General features: G+C 45.3%; 1 protein-coding gene across 6 annotated transcripts in view; it reads left to right on the top strand.

The window, feature by feature from the left end:
• The first annotated feature begins 4,255 nt into the window (after positions 1 to 4,255).
• Positions 4,256 to 14,246, top strand: part of LOC114708237 (solute carrier family 35 member E2A) — a 36,850-nt gene continuing 26,859 nt past the window's right edge. For 2 of the 6 annotated variants that reach the window (XM_028891381.2, XM_028891385.2), the window contains exon 1: positions 4,256 to 6,670. The gene's annotated coding sequence lies outside the window, so the exon portion shown is untranslated. Of the gene's footprint in view, positions 6,671 to 9,124; positions 9,195 to 10,689; positions 10,797 to 11,238; positions 11,417 to 14,246 lie in introns of those variants that run through there. The other 4 variants (XM_028891382.2, XM_028891384.2, XM_028891383.2 and 1 more) reach the window with 4 other exon arrangements.

A 14,246-nucleotide genomic window follows, 5' to 3' on the forward strand; every position in this document is an offset into this window, starting at 1 on the left:
AACCAATTCCAAGTCTCAAGGGCATCCAGCATAGTCTCCAGAGGCCACCCTAGCCACAAGAGAAACCCTTGCCCTCACTGATAGCACCATGGCTCTGGGTTGGCCAGGTGCCCACCCTAAAGCAATATAGCATTGTATCTTAGGGGGAGGGGCACAGCGACCTCTGCAGAGAGAAGGTCACATGTAGTGCCCAAAGCTAAGATGGAAAAGTAACTACCAAGGCCAAAGACCATGGCCACGCAGCGTCTCAGGTGTAGTGTCCTCAAGTCAGGCTGCACTGTCATCAGGAAGAGCACTGAGACCAAAGTGGAAGTGAGTCTCAGAGTCCCAGTGCTGCAAGGGGGTGAGGGAAGCCACCTGACCCTCACCCACCATCCATCCAAATACCTAGTCTAGGTCGGGGTAGCTGTAAGCCAGGCAAACCTCTACCAGCCCCTAGCAGCCTGGATATGGTGGGCACTGGCACTCCAGACTACTGCCTGTGTGTCAAGAGCTTGTTGAGTGCTAGAAAAATAAGATGACCACTGGGGTGCCTGCTTCTATGCAGCCCTGAACCTGCCTAGGTCCCAGCATGGTTCTCAAGACAAACAGCCCTGTGCTGAGCAAAGGGCCAGCCAGTGGCCTTATACACCCACCTTGTAGGCCAGCCCAGGCCCCAGGTGGTCACTGCCTGCTCTGTTTAGGCCCACTTTGCTTGTTAGGACAATGACAGCATCAAGACTCTCAGGTTCACTTTTAGTTAGGTCTACATAACTTACCTCCCTACTGAACCGCCATGAGTACTGATCCTGAGGGTGCTAATCACAGATGTAGTCAGAACTCAGGAACCCACTGACAGCAAGAATGACTGTTGTTTGCTGGAACATACCCAGTACCTGGAGCCTCACCTTGTGAAGTGTCTCTCCTAGCAGGGTGCCAGTGTTCCTCAAACTGCTCATTGTATGTATGTGACAGTATGTGACAGCCCCACATTACCCAGGACCCATAACTCAGTCTCCTTGTCCAGAGCCGGCATCCCTTCCATGGCCTAAAGAACACTTGGAGGCTGGGAGTCAGACCCAGCACTGCCCAAAGACTCTGAGCCAGAGAGGTGGCTCATTAGGAGTGTTAGAGACCTGCTCCCAGGGCCATCCACACTCCTGGCAATGACTGTTGACCTTGGACCCTTGACCTTCTTTGTTTTGAGAAGCAAAGGTATGAGAGAGGAGAGAGTTGAGAGAGGGATCACATCAGCCCTTTATACATTCCTTTAGGCCTAAGCATGGTGTCCAAGCAGCACCCAGTGTTTAACCCCATGCATAACTTTAATCCCAGCACTTGGGAGGCACTGGCAGGCAGATCTCTGAGTTCGAGGTCAGTCTGCCTGGTCTATAGAGTGAGTTCCAGGACAGCCACATCTATACACAGAAATCCTGTCTTGAAAGAACAAAACAGCTGGTGGTGGTGGCACACACCTTTGATCCCAGCACTGGGCAGGCAGAGGCAAACAGATCTCTGTGAGTTCGAGGCCAGCCTGGTCTACAGAGAGAGTTCCAGGGAAGCCAGGACTGTTACACAGAGAAAACCTGTCTCGAAAAACCAAAAAAAAAAAAAAAAAAAAAAAAAAATTAATTAATTAAAAAAACCCAAAACAAAAAAGTAATATGTAATCTAAGTGTTAATATTAGTAATTAAGATTGGAATAATGGCCTGGATGTGGTGGCATACACCTGTAATCATAGCACTTGGGAGGTTGGAGACAGAAGGATCATGAGTTCAAAGTCATCTTCAGCTATATAGCAAGTTCAAGACAAATTCTGGCAGTTTCCAAAACAACTAAAAAAGAAACTCATGGTTGCCAATGGGAGACATCTAACAGATTAAATCTTTATTAGCTGGAAAAACCAACAAAATTGACACAACTTTTAGATTTACTGCTTCTCAAATTCTGATGCTGTAGAAGGACACAACTGTCTGATTTTCTGACATAACTTGGTTACAATAAAAGGGTGGTGAGGAACACTGGGTGTTGGCCTGTGCTCAGTACTGAGCCCAAATGAGAATAGACCCAAGCAGGTCCTATCACCCACCCTCTTCATGGTTCAGGTCAGAAGTCTTACCCCTTGGGAACTGCCTGCTTCCTAATGCTTTGAAGGTGAGCAGCCTAGCTTCCCAGAACATTACCTGAGGCATAGCCTCATTCCTTCCCTACTGTCTGCCTCCAAGAGAAATCCTGTCACCTCTGTGTAGAGAGAAAGCAAGATACCAGAGGTCAACCCAAAATGATCGATAATAACCAGTGATTGGGGGAAAACAATTAAGTCAATACCCGAGCTGGCTTGGAGAAGAGTGTTTACCTAACATTCAAGAAGACCTGGGTTCTATCCCTAGAACTTTGTAAACCAGGAATGGTGCCCCAAACCTGTAATCCTAGCACTTAAGAGGTTTGGGGAGGAAAATCAGTAATTCAGGGTCATCCTTAGCTACATAAGAAGATTGAGAGCTGGCTGGTGGCAGTGCACACCTTTAGTCTCAACACCCCAGAGGCAGAGGCAGGTGGATCTCAGTGAGTTCAAGGCCACCCTGGTCTACAAAGTGAGTTCCAGGACAGCCAGGACTGTTACACAGAGAAACCCTGTCTTGGAAAAAAAAAAAAAAAAAGATTGAGGCTAGCCTGTGCTACATGAGATACTCTCTTAAAACAGGTATACATATAAATAAGCACTCTACCATGAGCTACATTCACAGTCTTGTTTTTACTTTTTGAAACAGGGTGTCACTAAGTTTCCCAGATTGGCCTTGAATTCACTGTATGGTTCAGGCAAGCCTGAAACTTGTGATCCTCTTGCCTCAGCCACCCAAGTAGCTGGGAATTCAGTCCTAGGTCACCAAGCCCAGCTTAAAAAAAAACAAAACAATACAAACAAAAACAAAAACAGCTAAAGAAATGAAAACATTACGATCTCCATAGTCAAATTATCTAAGAGGCTTAAAACAGACTTTTTTTTCTTTGTAAGTTAAGAATCTGTATCCGGCGGAAGCAGGCCTTGGCAGATTTCAAGATCTCTGAAGTCTTCTGCAAACTAAGTTTAGGCGACATAGAGTTGCCCTCTAAATGTTCAGGGGCTTCTGTAGCAGTAAAGAATCATTTCACTTCAATTTTTTAAGATATAATTTTATTATTTTTGACTATGTGTACATGTTTCTTCAGGTGCCTGAGCCATCTTTTCAGCCCCTATTTATTTATTTATTTGTGTATGTATGTATTTATGCATTTATTTATTACTTTGTGTGTGTGTGTTGGTGTATGTAAATTAGGGGTCAATTTTTTTCTTGCTGTCTTGTCAGTTCCAGGGATCAAACTCAGGTTGTCAGGCTTGGCAGTGTCTTTACCCACCGAGACATCTCACAAACTACTACACTACCACATTTTTGTTTAGGCTTTTTATGATAGTGAGACATACCTGTTGCTGGCAGCACCAATCTACTTCAGAGAAGATGATGGGCACTGAAGAAACTCCATATGGTGTTTGTTTTCTTTATGGCAAAAGCTAGCCATGTAGGCAAAGAAACTACCCTTGCCTCAATTGCTGACAGTTGGAAGCAATTGGGGTGACTACAGAACTTTGCCAAGACAAGGTAGGACAGTTCTTCAAAATTCCCTGCTTCTAAAAAAAAAAAAAAAAAAAAAAAAAAAAAAAAAAAAAAAAAAAAAAAAAAAAATTCCCTGCTTCTGTCAGATATTCTCGGCCTATAGGCCAAAGTTGGATGCCCCAATGTTAGAGGAACTTTGGGTGACTTTCCAGACAGCCTGATGTCCCTGTCATTAGATAACATTTCATCTTTTTTTTTTTTTTTTTTTTTTTTTTTTTTTTTTTGGTTTTTCGAGACAGGGTTTCTTTGCGTAGTTTTGCACCTTTCCTGGAGCTCACTTGGTAGCCCAGGCTGGCCTCGAACTCACAGCAATCCGCCTGGCTCTGCCTCCCGAGTGCTGGGATTAAAGGCGTGCACCACCACCGCCCGGCTTTCTTGAGTCTTTAATGGAGTTGAAGACTAGTTTTCCTTAGTTATAATAAAAAGTAAATTAGGTACAAAACTTTAGACTCACCAAGATAGGATAGATAATTGAGTGTTTTATCTAATTTTGTCAAATACAAATGGACTGGAAATTGTAACTGTAATTCTTAGTAACTTTCTGTTGTATATAATCTTACTATGATAAAGTTAAAACCTTCCTCTTTAATTAGACAAAAAGGGGGAAATGCTGTGGAATAATCCTTTATACTATGAATATGTATTACTCTCATTGGTTAATAAAAAGCTTACAGGCTAGTAGCTGATCAGGAAGTTAAGTGGGAAAGCCAAACTGAGGATGATGAGATGAGGAAGGGCAGAGTCAGGGGAGATGCCAGCCATCTGCTGAACAAACAGGATGTATAAAAAAAATGAGGTAACAAGCCATGAGCCATGTGACAAAGTATAGATAGATACATGGGTTAATGCATGTGTAAGAGTTAGCTAGTAACAAGCCTGAGCTATCAGCCTAGCATTTGTAATTAATACAAGCCTCTGTTTATTTGAGACCGTCTGTGGGACAGGAAAACTGCCTACATATGGCACCAAATGTGGGGCAGGTATTTCCACATAAGACCTGAGAAAGCTTTAAAAAAGGCTCTAAATGCACAGAAACGGAGCCACACTAGGCTTCCTTGTCTCATGCCAGCCACAGTGCAGAGACACATCTCCAGACAACTGCCTTCGAGGTGGAGCTGGCCGCCAGCGACCCTGAGCCAAGTGCTGGGCAGCGTTTGTAGATGGAAGTTTTCCTGCCCCCACAGCCACAAACACACAGAGGCTTATGTTAATTACAGAGCCTCAGATGATGGCTCAGGTTTGTGATGGATTAGGGCTTCATTTTCATTTTGATAGGTGATGCTATCCATGTGCTAAGATCATGGAGTCCATTGTGCTAAGGTCTGGCTCCTATGAAGGTTGGGGCCTGCTCACAAGTGTTGAGATGAAAGGTGTGTGCCACCAGGCCCAGACCTTAGCCTTCTTGTAGAGATCAGATTTTACCTGTTGCTCCATGTCTTAATTACTATTCTATAGCTGTGAAGAAACGCCATGACCAAGGAACATTATCAAAGGAAGCATTTAATTAGGGGCTTACTTATGCCAATTTGTACTATACCATTTAAATGAAGCAGTGTTCTCATCATTGAGGATTACAAAATCAAAATATCAACTCTGAAAAAATGCTGAAGATACTCACGTCCTGCAGTATCAAATATTCAGCCAAGACTTAATTATTTCTGTGAATAATAAATAAAGAAGCACACCTTCTTATTCATAAGCCAGTTTGCTTTCATCTTTAGTAAGTGGTAAAATTGCATGCATACCAAAAGGGAACTGGGTTTTGTTTGTTTGTTGAGACAGGGTCTCCTACATAACCCTGGAACTCACTAAAGAGAGCAGTCTGGCCTCTGCCTGCCAGCAAAGAATTGTAGTTTAAGGTTGATTATCAGTAAATGTTTGATTTGCATATGGAAAGGGTTTTCCAGTGGAAAAGCTTTAAGAAGCTCCATTTTAACTTATTCTGGGTGATATTTGAAGGAGAAACCTTACTGACTTTCAAAAAACCAAGGAAAAGCAAATGAAGGTTTGATGAGAAGTATCTCCAGCTGAGGAAAGAGGCAGCCTCAAACCTTCCCACAAAAGAACCTTCAGTGATAAAAACGGCCTGCAGGCTCCGGCAGAGTGGCCACATGGGGCGCTCAACCGCCAGAGCGAGCATCCTGCGGCCCTGAAGGAGGAACCTTCACGCCCCACAGCTCGTGACTTGGCGTCATCCGAGACCCAGAGAGTACGGTGCAGGGGTTGTTCCGGGTGTTCGCCTGTAAGCGCTTTGGTCTTCGCTAAATTTGACTTTCTAGTCAGATTTTAGGCTCCTTCCTTTCAAAATCCAGGTTTGACTTACAGTTTGCAGCCTGAGCGAATCGACCCCTCCCCTCCTGGTCTCGGTGGAACGTTCTGGGATGTACCAAAAGGTGACAAGGGGGAGACGCCATTCGTTCAGCCTTTCGGGCCTGGAGTGGTGGGATGTCCGGGAAGGTGCCAACGGGAGGCCACCAGGTGGTGCTGTAATTTAACAGTCGACCCTCCTCTCCCCGCCCCACCCCGCCACACACGCGCGCACGCGCCTCCGCCCCGTGGTTTGCTGCCGAACATTACCGAGGGTGCCAATGGGCCGACCCGGGTGCGAGCCCGTGTACCGGTTCTGGTTTGGAAGATGCCAATGTGTGCATGCAGGTGGCGCTGCCTAGTGGCTCGTCCTCACTAACTCGCAGGACTCCTTAGGCACCCGCTTCCGTATGGCGAGGCGTCCACCGCAGCTTCCTGTGCGTCACGTCCGGTTCCCTCCCACGCCCGTGTGCCCTGCCAGCGGGCCGCCAGGGGGTGTGTAGTCCGGGCCCTGGGCTCGGAGGCGTCTCTCCTCGGTGTGAGGCTGCTCGGCCCCGAGTCGGCGGCGGCGGGAACCTGCAGTGTCGTCCGTGGGCGTGGGCGGAAGGCACTGAATCACTCCAGTGGCATCCCTCAGAACTGAGCCCCAGCGGGGACTGGGATCACCCGTCCTGGAGTCAGCCCAGGTCAAGTCAGAGGCCGTTGGCACCGAGCAGGGCTGGTCGCACAGGTAGGGTGGAGACGGGTGGGCACCGGCGGCATCGCGGGCGGGCTGTGACCGCATTGGGATCAGGGAGAGGCGCCGCCCGGATGGCAAGGGCAGGCACCCTGTCATCTGTGGGCGTCTACTGACTCTGGCTCCAGAAGCATGTTATTTTGTGCTGTGGAAGGGGCACCTCAGCCAGGTCCCAAGCTGCAACTTTATTTTTGCGAGCGGCGGTTTCATAAAACAGACAGTTTGGCTGTGACATTGATGGTTTGAATCCTTGAAGCGTGCAAAAGAATAAAACAAAAAGCAAAACACTGTGGTTGAGAGGTGAGTTCCTTGTTCAGTGTTTTTGTTGTTGTTTACCACCACCACCCCATGGATGAATGTAATCTACTAAAAATAAACTTGAAAATATTTTGTTGTTGTTTCTTTTGAGAAAAGGTCTTTCTTAAGGGGTAGCCCAGGCTGAACTTGAACTTGTGACCCTCCTGCCTCAGCCTTTCAGTACTGGAATTACAGGACTGTATTATCACTATCTATGGGTACAAAGCACATTTGAAAGGAGAATGAAACAGTTTTAAATTTAAAAAAGGGGGGGGCATTAAGTGAGGAAATAGGAAGCCTTTTAAAGTGATTATTTTTTCCAGTGTAAACAAATGAGAACAACATAAAGGTCCTGTCTGTCACATGGAGGTGTTGTGGCTGGTAATGTGGATGCCCTCAATTATTTGTGCCTTTAATCTGAGCATACCACACAAATGGTCCTAAAAATATCCATTCCTCAAAAGCGATAAACACTTCCTTAGAGCCTCAAAAGCTGCAGTGTGTTGCTGTAGTCAGGAGTGACTGTCCCTCACTCAGTACAAATTTTTCACTACTGAGTGGTCTGAGGTTTCCAGTGTCAGTGTTAGCAGCAAGATGGGGTGGACAGAATGTTAGTCTATGCAGGCCCTTTTCTGGGTTATTTCCCTGAGATAAACTCTCAGACATACATGATACAGATTTTATATGTTTTCTCTAAATCACCACTGACCAGTCCAGATGTCCTGGCCAGGTATTTGAGAACATCCTCAGTCCTCTATTTCAAAACAGACATTCCATTCCATCTACCCCTGTTCTCTTCTTCCTTGCCCCTCCAGTTTGTGCCGGGCTTTGAGCATGCTAGGCCAGCCTTCTGCCAGTGAGCCACATCCTCCACTAAGGACAGGCTTTTTTTTTGTTTTTTGAGACAGGGTTTCTCTGTGTAGTTTTGGTGCCTGTCCTGGAACTCGCTTTTTAGACCAGGCTGGCCTCGAACTCACAGTTCTGCCTCTGCCTCCCAAGTGCTGGGATAAAAGGCGTGTGCCACCACCGCCCGGCCCAGGCTTTTTTTTTTAATTTTGTATGTGAGTACACACATGTCGTGGCATATATGTGGAGGTGGATTGGCAGAAAGTCCCTTTCCCTCCTGAGCTATCACTTCAGCCCAAGAACAGACATTCTTTTTTTTTTTTTTTTTTTTTTTTTTTTTGGTTTTTCGAGACAGGGTTTCTCTGTGTAGCTTTGCGCCTTTCCTGGGACTCACTTGGTAGCCCAGGCTGGCCTCGAACTCACAGAGATCCGCCTGGCTCTGCCTCCCGAGTGCTGGGATTAAAGGCGTGCGCCACCACCGCCCGGCTAAGAACAGACATTCTTAACCTGGGATCCATGGAACTAGAATATGGAAAAATTAATGTTGAATGGGTGAAGAATGGTATCCTGAACCAGGCATGGTATTGTATGTCTGTGATTCTAGCATTCTGGAGGCTGATACAGGAGAGCTGACACATTCAGGGCCAGCCTGGGCTACCACTCAAGATCTTGTCTCAAAAAAAAAAAAATTGATAATTTCACTAGATTACCATTGCCTGCTAATCTCAGGCAATGACTTGTAGCTTTGACTTCATGTCTTTGCTGCTGGTCTAGAGCACTGTGTGGCTTGTTTTCCTCTCAGCTCTGTGTACACGTTTTTAACAGCCTGGAGTAGAAGAAGCTCATGAGTCAGGTCCTGCCAGCAAGGTAGTAGTCTCTTTGTTTGTTTGTTTGTTTTGGTTTTTCAAGACAGGATTTCTCTGTGTAGCCCTGGCTGTCCTGGAACTCACTCTGTAGACCAGCCTGGCCTCAAACTCAGATCTGCCTGCCTCTGCAGTGCTGGGATGAAAAGGTGTGCACCACCACTGCTTGATCAGCAAGAGAGTCTTAATAAACCAGTGGAAGGGTAGTCACAGCTTAGTTTTTATCTGTTCTCCTGGGACTGTCCCATATAATCTGAGAGGGACATGGTGACTCAGACCTTTACAGTCAGTGATAGGGTAGTGTGGCTCTTGTTCTATACACCACAAGATCCAGCTGCCCAGCTCTAACTGGCTCCCAGGCCCATGTAGGTCAGATCACCTGCCAGTTCTTAACTGCAAGCAGCTTGTTGCCAGATCTCTGCTGACCTTTGGGTTTTTGCAGACCAAGACTTTCTTATCTCTGTAATGGATGTGGATTGTGGGCTGGGAAGACAGAACTGGACCAGGACTGGGTGAGTCAGACTCTGTCAGGACTAGAGCTGTGTAGCCCTTGGTTCATCTATAGAGCCAAACTCGCCCCCCAAAGGTCTTTTCTGTTTCTTCAGGAGCTTGTCCATGTGGTATTATAATAGCCAACAAATAATCTTTAATTTTTAAAAGAAACTTATTATTTTATGTGTATGAATGTTTGTTTCCTGTGGTTGTCTCTGAACCTTGTGTGCCTATTGCCCTCTGAGACAAGAAGAGGGCATGGGCATCGGATCCCCCGAAACTGGAGTTACAATGTGTGTGCTGGGAACTAAACCTGGGTCCTCTAGAAGCGATATCGGCCAGTGCTCTTAACCACTGAGCCATCTCTCCAGCGCCAAACGATCCTCCAATTCTACCATCCTTACAGTGATAGCCCACAGCTCACTTAATCCTAGTGCCTGCATGCTGCTTGCTCTGTCCCTGTTCCCTCTGGATTGGTAACTGTCTTTTGTGCTTTTGCAGGGTAAAAGGGAGAATAGTTTGTTGAGCACTGCCTGGGAGAAGTGAGCTGGGCAGTAACTAGAGTGCTGCCTGCATCTGATAACTGTCTTCACTACTGAATCTGGCTTCCATTATCTCTAGTATTTACTTACTGCTCAATTTGGGATTCCTGACTGTTGACTCTGCAAGACAAACAGGGCTGTACTTTGTGCTTAGTGTTGCTCAGAATCCTTTCAGTGTTCAACCTGATATGAATAACTGCTCAGAAGTCTCTTAATATGATCATGTGTATATGTGTATCTGTGCACTGCTTTAGTGCCTGGTACCCACAGAGGCCAGAAGAGTACTCTAACTGGCGTTACAGATGGCTGTGAGCTGCTGTGTGGTTGCTAGGAATTGAATCCGAGTTTTCTGGAAGAACAGCCAGTTCTTACCTGCTGAGACATCTCTTTGGCCCGGATGATTTCTTTTTTTTTTTTTTTAATGGTATTTTGATTTGAACCTGGGTTTCAAATATGCTAAATAAGTACTCTATCACTAAACTATACTCTTAACAACAACACCACCACCACCCCAGGAGCTGAGGACCGAACCCAGGGCCTTGTGCTTGCTAGGCAAGAGCTCTGCCACTGAGCTAAATCCCCACCCATCCCCACTCCACCCCCCTTTTTTTTTTTACTTTTTATTTTGAGACAAATTCTCACTCAGTTGCCTATGCTAGTCTTGAACTTGCTTTGTAGCCCAGGCAGACAATGAATGTGTGATTCTTCTGGATAGCTAGGATTATAGGTCCTTGACCAAGCCCAGCTCTTCTGGAACTTTTATTCTTATTACTTCCCCCCATATTCTGGTAATGTCTCCTTAGTCTTTTAATCTGATACCTCTGTGCTGCATTCTAGGTGGTGAATATAGCTTCCCCCCCCCCAGTAGAATAACTTTTTCTTTTTATGGGTGTGCTTATTTAATTATTTATTTATTTATTTATTTATTTATTTATTTATTTATTTATTTATGTGTTTGTTTGCTTTGAGACAGGGTTTGACTACATAGCCCTGCTAGCTTGGAACTCACTATGTGGAACAAGCTAGCCTGGATCTCACAGAGCTCTATCTCCCTCTACCTCCAAAGTGGTGGAATTAAAGGTGTGTTGTAGTCAGTTTTTTTCTGTCCTGCCTGCCAGCTCTCCAATAATCACATGGAGACTTATTATTAATTATGAAAGCTCGGCTGATAGTTTAGACTTGTTTCTGACTAGCTCTTATAACTTAAATTAACCCATTTCCATTAGTTTACATGCTGCCATGTGGCTCATGGCTTGTTACCTCTGCTCCTGCACATCCTGCTTCCTCTGCATCTGGCTGGTGACTCCACCTTCTTCTCAGTGTTCTCCCTGCCCCGAAATTTCTGCCTAGCTATTGGCTGTTTAGCTTTTTATTTTAAAAAAATCCCAGTGACATATCTTCACAGAGTGTAAAGGAATATTTCACAACAGTGTGTAAACACCATGGCTAGAAACTTTTTCTTTATTATTTTCACTATTTTTAAGTTATGTGTAGGTATGTGTCTTAGTTACTTTTCTGTTGCTGTAATGATACACATGACCAAGGCAACTTGTAAAAATAAAAAGCATTTTATTGTCTTGCTTACAATTTCAGAGGATGAGTTCATGACTATCATGGAGAGCGTGGCAGCAGGCAGACAGGCATGGTGCTGGAGCAGTCACTAAGAGCTTACATGCTGAGATAACATTGAGGCAGAGAGAGTAAGTGTGTGCATACACTAACTGGAATGGTGTGGGCTTTTGAAACCTCAAACCCAACCCCAGTGACACACTTCCTCTGGTAAGGCCACACCTCCTAATCCTTACCAAACAGTTCCACCAACTGAGGACCAAACATTCAAATATATGAGCTTTCCGGGGCTGTTCTCATTCAAACTACCACATTCCACTCCCTGGCCCCAAGAAGTTTGTAGCCATATCATAATGTAAAATGCATTCAGACGAACTTTAAAAGTCTCCATAGTCTTTTAATCAAAAGGCCAAAAATTTTAAAGTTCAAAATATTGACTGGCGTATGCCTTTAATCCCAACATTTGGGAGGCAGAGGCAGATAGATCTCTGTGAGTTGAAGGCTAGCCTGGTCTACAGAGTGAGTTCCAGGGCAGCCAGAGCTGTTACACAGAGAAACTCTGTCTCAAAAAAAAAAAAGCCAAGAATCTCTTTTGAGTAAAGCAGTCTCAATTCTCTCTCTCTCTCTCTCTCTCTCTCTCTCTCTCTCTCTCTCTCTCTCTCTCTTTTGTTTTTTGAGACAGGGTTTCTCTCTGGAACTTGCTTTGTAGACCAAGCTGGCCTTGAACTCACAAAATCCAACTTCAACACAGTCTCTTAAGTGTAATCCCCTGTAAGGTGAAAATCAAACCACATACTTCTGTAGCTAGAGTTTTCCTGCCTTGCCTACAGTCAGGACAAATCTTTGTCACCCGCCAGTCCCACAGCCATTCAGACCCAACCAAGTAAACACAGACTTATATTGCTTACAAACTGTATGGCCATGGCAGGCTTCTTGCTAACTGTTCTTATATCTTAAATTAACCAATTTTTATAAATCTATATCTTGCCACATGGCTGGTGGCTTACCGGCATCTTTACATGTTGCTTGTCCTGCCGGTGGCTGCAGTGTCTTCCCCTCCTTCTTCCTGTTTCCCCAATTCTCCTCTCTCCTTGTCCCGCCTACACTTCCTGTCTGGTCACTGGCCATCAGTGTTTTATTTATATAGAACGATATCCACGGCACACTTCCAACATACAATGGCACAGAACATACATTACCATTCCAAAAGGGAGAAGGGGGACACAGTGAGTAAATACTGGACCAGAACAAAAGCAAGCATGGTAACTCCAAATCCTGTTGGTCCATATCTGCCGTCAAAAGGCTTAGATGACCCTCCTGCTCTTCCACTCCTTCCTCACTTTGTTGACTCCAGCAGTGTTTGTATGCATGTGGGTGTGTACGTGTGAGGACAGGTGCCCTCAGAGGCTAGACTTCAGATACCTGGGAGCTGGAGTTAGAGGTGTTTGTAGCTGTTCATTGTGGGTGCTGGGAACTGAAGTCTATTGAGAAGCAGCAAGCATTCTTAACATCTGAGCCATTTCTCTAGCCCAACTTATGTGTATGAGTGTTTTGCCTGCATACGTATGTGTGTTAACTACGTGTGCATGGTGCCCATGGAGTTCAAAGAAGGATCCCTGGAACTGAAGTTAGGGATGATTGTGAGCCACCGTGTGAGTGCTCAGTCTGGGTCCTCTGCAAGAACAAGTACTTTTCAACCACTAAGCCATCTCTTCGGCTCCGGCCTTGATTTCTTGATCATGCTTCAGCCTACTAGTATTGCATGTTTATGACACCATGCCCCCTCTAGCCCTTTTGCTATTCATTTTTAAAGTTTATTTAAATATTATTTATTTAACCCTGTCTTGAAAAAAATTGATTATTATGTGTGTGTGCATGCCATCATGGCATGTATGGATGTCACAGGACAACTCACAGGAGTTGGTTCTCTCTGCCATGTGGATTCCTGAGATTGAACTCAGGTTATTATGCTTGGCAGCAAGCACCTTTACATGATAAGCTGTCTTACCATCCCTCTAGATCTTGATCTTTTGGAATAGGGTCTTGCTTGGTAACCTTAGCTGGCCTGGGATCCTCCCGCCTCAGCCTCCTTGAGACTTGAGATTACAGATGCACATCAACACACCTGACTCTTAAACCTTTACTTGGAGTCCATTGTTTTTTGGTTTTGTTGTTGTTGTCTTGGTTTGGTTTGGTTTCTTGTTTTTTGTTTAACCCATCATTTGAAGGTGTTTCTGGTGTTGTTTAATTTAAACATTTTGGGCTTGCTTTAATCCTAGCACTTGGGAGGCAGAGACAGGTGGATCTCTGTTCAAGACTGGCATGGTCTCTATAGTGAGTTCCAGGCCGACCAGTGTTACATAGTGAGATCCTGTCTCAAAAAAAATAAAAAAATTAAAACTCACAATTCTGAGACACATTTCTATTTACAGAAGAGCTGTATGGGTTTGCCAGTGCATCCTCAATTCGGTAGATTCTGGATCAGCATATTCTTGGTATGAATGTTTTAAAAATTAGAAAAGTAGCTGCCTGGTGATTCTCATGGGTTTATGTTGGCCAAGGCCTGTGGGAGTTTCTGTGCCCTGTACCGGCCTTCCTCACAGTGCCTTGTCAGGTCATTACTGGGTAGAGTGGGTGGTTTGTCAGAATGCCAGTTGTCACAAAAAGACTGTGTGCTAGGGTTAAGTGTCTACACTGGCATATGAGGGTTCCCTGGGCCCTGCTCTGGATGTGGTGGGCAGCAGCACAAATCTGCTGATGGAGCCTGGGTCCCCCTGCCTGCCTGTTCTGCTCTAGTGTGAAATCCCAAATTCACCCCATCACCATCGAGCTGATGACCAGGTGAGGGATGATAGCACATCACACATAATGGGTACCATAGACATCTCCGAAGTTAGGGCTGAAAAGACCCTACAGTGATTCCAGGAACACCACTAACAGAATGTGGCTGGGCTAACGCAC

This window comes from Peromyscus leucopus, chromosome 2 (assembly GCF_004664715.2).
Source record: "Peromyscus leucopus breed LL Stock chromosome 2, UCI_PerLeu_2.1, whole genome shotgun sequence".
Classification (NCBI taxonomy): domain Eukaryota; kingdom Metazoa; phylum Chordata; class Mammalia; order Rodentia; family Cricetidae; genus Peromyscus; species Peromyscus leucopus.